This window comes from Etheostoma spectabile, unplaced genomic scaffold (assembly GCF_008692095.1).
Source record: "Etheostoma spectabile isolate EspeVRDwgs_2016 unplaced genomic scaffold, UIUC_Espe_1.0 scaffold48, whole genome shotgun sequence".
Lineage (NCBI taxonomy): Eukaryota > Metazoa > Chordata > Actinopteri > Perciformes > Percidae > Etheostoma > Etheostoma spectabile.
Genome location: NW_022605618.1, coordinates 898,675 through 904,768, shown reverse-complemented (window position 1 = coordinate 904,768; position 6,094 = coordinate 898,675). Strand labels below are relative to the sequence as shown.

Below are 6,094 nucleotides of genomic sequence, written 5' to 3'. Positions count from 1 at the left end.
AGGTCTGGACTTTGACTTGGCCATTCTAACACCTGGATACGTTTATTTGCGAACCATTCCTTTGTAGATTTTGCGGTATGTTTGGGATCATTGTCTTGTTGGAAGATAAATGTCCGTCCAGGTTCAGGCTTTGCAGAACCCAAAACGGTTTCATCCAGCAGAATGGTCCTGTATTTGGCTGCATCCATATTCCCCTCAATTTTAACCATCTTCCCTGTCCTGCTGAAGAAAAGCAGGCCCAAACCATGATGCTGCCACCACCATGTTGACAGTGGGGATGGTTGTGTTGAGGGTGATGAGCTTGTGTTGCTTTTACGCCAAACATATCGTTTTGCATTGTGGCCAAAAAAGTTCGATTTTGGTTTAATCTGACCAGAGCACCTTCTTCCACATGTTGGTGTGTCTCCCAGGTGGCTTGTGGCAAACTTAGACAAGACTTTTTATGGATATCTTGAGAAATGGCTTTCTTCTTGCCACTTCCATTAAGGCCAGATTTGTGCAGTGTACGGGACGATTGTTGTCCTATGGACAGACTTCCCACCTCAGTGGAGTTCTCTGCAGTTCATCCAGAGTGATCATGGGCCTCTTGGCGATCTACGATCAGTCTTACTTGTCTGACTGAAGTTTACAGGGACGGCCAGGTTGGTAGATTTGCAGTGGTCTGATACTCCTCCATTTCAAAATGATCGCTGCATAGTGCTCCTTGGGATGTTTAAAGCTTGGGAAATCTTTTTGTATCCAAATCCGGCTTTAAACTTCTCCCAACAGTATTACGGACCTGCCTGGTGTGTTCCTGGGCTTCATGATGGCTGCGCGTTTCAAAGAACCCTGAGACTATCACATAGCAGGTGCATTAAACAGAGACTTGATCCACACACAGTGGGATTCTATTTATCACCATCAGTCATTTAGGACAACATTGGATCATTCAGAGATCCTCGCTGAACTCTGGAGTGAGTTTGCTGCATGAAGTAAAAGGGGGCCGAATAATTTTGCACGCACCACTTTTCAGTTTTTTATTTGCTAAAAAAGTTTAAAATATCCAATAGAGTTCGTTCCACTTCACAATTGTGTCCCACTTGTCTATATCTTTATGTTTGAAGCCTGAAATGTGTCAAAAGGTTGAAAAGTTCAAGGGGGCCGAATACTTTCGCAAGGCACTGTACACATATTAACACAAGGTCAACTGTAACACCGGCATCTTGTCGCTATGTAAGAGTGTGTGAAGACTAGTGAGCAGGTGAGCACAAAGGTTTAGGTAAAAGTAATGAATAGGTAGTAAAAATATATATTCAAAAGTAATTACAAAACAGTTTGAATGATTAGCTAAAGTAATAAAGAAAAGGTTACAATAATTTAAAGTTAAAACAGATAGCTATTGGTTAAAATAGTTGTCTTAAAGTAGCGTTAATGGATATATAGTTGAAACATTCAGCTTCACTCTAAGTGGTGGTATGGTAGTGCGATTGCTGACCAAACCAACCTCAATATTGACACTTGAATTGTATGAAAAAATTAACAATATCCATTTACTATGTATGTTTAACTGGACATGTTAAACAGCGTATTAGCATTAAGGCAGTAAGCATGTTAGTAAGACAACCACTACGTACTATTGTATATAGTTAATACCTAAGAACTTTTGTTTACTTTGGTTATGGCTTGCCTTTATTCAAATAAATTCTGTAAACCACAATTGTTAATCTAAACACAATTGTTTCCAAAAAAGGATTAGTGTCACTGATATGTTCAGACTTTTCTCACGTCGTCTTTGTGGATCTCCACCTTTACACTGGCTTCTTACAGTGCAGACGCTTTGCTGCTTGCTCCTGCCTCTGCTTACATATTTTTGCTGATAATCGTGCTTTTCCTCTGAGAGAAACTATGAGCAGCGGCTCTTGGACACTTCAAAAACACTGGACTATACATTTTTTGTAGACATAGTAGGCTATTGCCATATTTTAACATTTTTCTGCGTGAGCGTGGCCTACCAATAGCTTAAGACTGTCCTACAGTGATTGTAGCTAAAGCTAATTAGCAGCAAGATGCCTCCTTTCTCCGTGGAAGACTACTACAAACTCCTTCAGAAGATTGCACTTCTGGAAACCAAGGTTCACCTACTAGAAGTGAACGTGGAAGTTAACGGATCTTGTGGAAATGACACCACTTTACCATGGACCCATAACAATGGACAGAAGCATGCTAACACACGGCTAATTAGCACCAACAAGACTACAAAGAAACAGGAGGGTGGAACTGGTAATAAATCAACAAGTGGCAGTCCTCCCTGGAACTCGTCTGGTGCAAAGCCTAAGACTAAATCATTTTCCTGAAATGGGAGGACGACTAACGGGCAGGGCACAGCGCCCTGAGATTTCAATTCAATTCAATTCAATTTTATTTATAGTATCAATTCATAACAAGAGTTATCTCAAGACACTTTACAGATAGACCACACTCCAGAATTTACAAGGATCACAGAAAGTAATAGTTTCCTCAGAGCAAGCAACAGTGCGACAGTGGCGAGGAAAAACTCCTTTAGGCAGAAACCTCGGTCAGACCCGGCTTCTGGTAGGCGGTGGTCTGACGGGCCGGTTGTGGGGTTAGATGAAGAGTGGCAATAAAAATAGAAAAATATAGTTTGTGAAGTTCTTTTAGTAGTGTTCATGGTCATAGCAGGACGCTGTGCGGCATTACAAGGCACAGCAGGTAGCAGGCGTAGCAGGAGTAGCAGGATGTTGCAGGACCATAGCAGGGGCACCCGCAGTGTAGCAGTTGAACATGGCATCACAGATTGTGATATGACGGCTGGCCTGGCATATCACTCGGGCGAGGCCTCTTCCACCCTCTACTAGTAGGACACAGCCGTGGACAGCTGCAAAAGGGAAAATAAGCAACAAAATGCCCCCCAACAACCTGGTGTGCCACGGGATAAAAAAGATTTGCTCCTCTGCTGCAGGACGCTGGGACAGTCATTGATGACCGGGACTGCATCTCATCACCACACAGCGGGGAAGGACTGAGTGCAATTCAAAAAGTAAAAAGCTAACAACTGGGCCTCAAACCCTGATTGTGGGTGACTCGCTGTAAAAGATTTAAAAAACAGTAAAAACACCAAAATACTCTGTTTTCCCAAAGACCGGTGTCTGAATTGACCCAAAAAATCCCAGATATCGTGGGCAGCACACCCAACATTATAATATACAGCAATGAACATTATACTGCATATCGGGTCACGTGATGTGTAAAGCAACAGGTCTGACATTGCACGAAATGACTTTATGGAAATGCTGACACGTCACCCCCCTAAAGCAATGTGTTTATCAGTGGCCCCTATACCGTCAGTCAGAAGAGGAGATGAGAGATCAGCCGACTGTTGGCACTAAACAATGGCTTTCCACATAATTGTACCGTCCATTCTCTGCAGTTCATTGCAATTTTAACATTTCTGGGAGCGCAGAATACTTTTTAAACGCAGATAGACTTTCCTTAACAACCCAGGAGTAAAGCTGTTCAACCCAATCTGCTTTTACTTTCTGCGCTACACATCTGCTTCCTCTGACCAAGGACACGAGACAAGACGAATCAAAACAAAGGAAGACACAACAAAGTGCGGCAGTGATCCAGCACAGCCCCCACCTGTGCAAAGATTGAACATGGGGAGACCAGAGAGCAGAGACACGAAACCTCCACTCCCTTGTAATTACACTGGTCCAATTGAATAAGGCCCACGCATCAATACAGATGTCTTTTTAAACACTTATTTCCACAGTTCCCTCTCAAGACACCGTGAAAACTCTAAAGAAAATAAACACATAAAATACTAATAGTCAAATACTTTCAGTGATTTTACGTCCTTAACCACGTCCTTAATTAGACGGGCCCCACAAGGTTTAGCGTCCACAACAGTGCAGAAGTGCATTAAATACAAAGAAATTACAACAAAATATCAACAAGTGTAACAAAGCTGAAATACAAAAGCACAAGTACGTGTGCGACTCTTGGACCGTGCAAATGCTTGTAAGCCCGTACATTTTTTCTCTGCAGCCAACGTTTGCTACTAGCTGAATACTCTCCCACAAGAAACAGGTGGGCTTCAGATTAAATCTGGTAATTTGACCTTTGATTTTAACATAAGAACTACCAGTTGTAAAAGAAAAAATGTAAAATATTTTAATGTAAAAAATTTAGTACAATTTTAAACTCAAATAGTCCTTTTAAACCTATTTATAGACACTTAAGGTTTTTTAGTACGTGGAATTCACACATTGAGGAATAATCAAAACAATATGAAATAAGTGTAAATCTCCATAGCACTGTACCTCGACAGTTACACACTCCATCAAATTACTGATGATTATGACACATTTATGGAAAACTATGAATAAATCTAGTAATTTACAGAACTAAAACACAATGGCATGTTTATACACACAGGTAACACTAATACCATTGTAACTCTCCGTATCCGTACTGTAAATTCTAGAGAGTTAGTTCAATTACAAACACCTTTTGAGTTGTTTCTAAAGCACAAACTAACTGTGAATAGGTCTTTCAAGAAATGATAAACTAGCTAAGTCTTGGACCTCCTTTCACTGAGCTTTTGCTGTTTCCCATTTTGTACTGTAAACTTCGCAACCAACCCATCTTATCTTTACAAACATACTAGTACCGCTGCCAATAACTACATTCATACGGGGCACCTCGTCTTCTTTGACGATGACTTGTCTCCCACTTCCCATAATGTCTGAGGATAAGTGTTTGTAGCTATATCTTTCCCCAATTACTCCAGAAGTTAGTCGTCATGGTACTGTACCTCGGGCACCTTTGTCTTGGTCATACACCATCTTCTGCCCCAATTTGCACTGGAGGAGGAAGGGGGACAGATTTATGGTCAAAATAAGGTTTGAGTAGTGGTTCTAGACGTTTTGGGACATTAATTGTCAGTAGTGATGAGGGTAGAACTGTTACCTATTGACATTGCTTCATAGAAAAATTGTTCTTAAGAGTAGCTATTAATTTCCAGCATCTTTGACAAGAACAAGTAAGGACCGACTCTAACTGTCCATATCGGCCGTTCCAAACTCTCCCATGTGTACTAGACTCAGGTACGTTCAGTATCAAGGTCCAGTGTTTCTCTGCCAGGGTTTAAGACGTCAGTCTACTCTTTAATTCAACCTCTTTTAAAGCTTTGTGAGTTCATTTTTGGCTCCACAACAAAATTTGTCCCTCGATATGGACATGATTTGTCTTACAGCTCCCAACGAAAGCTATAAGTAACTCCGAGAGTGCGGTTAGAAGCATCAGTGGTAGGATCTTCCAACATATTCAATGTGGATGCCCTTGAGGACGGAAGGTGATATCAGAACCGTACCTCCTTATGCTCTGCGACCCTGTTAGTAGAAAGGGCCCAAAACAATCATCCATCAGAAAGAAAATGGTGGGTGAGGTGAATCAAACCGGTTAGCAGGTAAACCTTGACAGTTTGTTTCGTATTCTGTTGGTTGCGGCTCTTCTGCATGGTGAACACATTTTGGAGAATTTTGGCCACAATGTTTGCTGAACAACCCACACCGAACATGGCTACTGAGAATTGAGATTGTCCTCTGCCTGATCGCTGACTTTTTAGGCGTAAGTAACTATGATCAGACGTGTATAATCACCCATCTCTTGGCTAAAGATTACGGATGCTTCAGTACATGGTGTAAGGAGGCCGTCTTTAATGCCACCTCCCACTCTGAGAACAACGACTGCATTTACTGGATCAAGCTGGATAACAACTGGTGATTTTGGGGCGAGTTGCCATGGGTCAACATTTGAATTCTCTTTTAAGGCATCTTTTGAGTACCTTAACTTTCACAGTAAAGATGGCCTTCATTCTGTCTTCTAACACTCCATGGGCTCTGCTGTTTTTGCTCTTTTGGCCGTTCTGTATCCGTAGCAACACATTCACTGCTGGATTGCCATTTTGAAGAACGACCCAGTCTTTCGAAACTTGTTCCCTTTCGACTACTGTTGTCGGTAGTTCCACTTGTGTCGTATTTTAGACTTCTGCTGAGACTCCCCACCATAGCTGTGGGAGTCCTGTGGCTTC

The 6,094-nt window shown here is 41.8% G+C and overlaps 1 protein-coding gene and 1 long non-coding RNA gene across 3 annotated transcripts in view; one reads left to right on the top strand and one right to left on the bottom strand.

Moving 5' to 3' along the window:
• LOC116686789 (anoctamin-9) overlaps positions 1-6,094 on the top strand; it is a 142,390-nt gene that overhangs the window by 61,910 nt on the left and 74,386 nt on the right. The gene's annotated exons all lie outside the window — the stretch shown is intronic.
• The window catches only part of LOC116686791 (uncharacterized), a 9,909-nt gene continuing 4,985 nt past the window's right edge, over positions 1,171-6,094 (bottom strand). Inside the window, exons 2-3 of the long non-coding RNA XR_004331365.1 lie at positions 4,625-4,630; positions 1,171-1,532 (exon numbers count right to left, since the gene is read on the bottom strand). This is a non-coding gene — a long non-coding RNA (uncharacterized LOC116686791). The remainder of the gene's footprint in view (positions 1,533-4,624; positions 4,631-6,094) is intronic.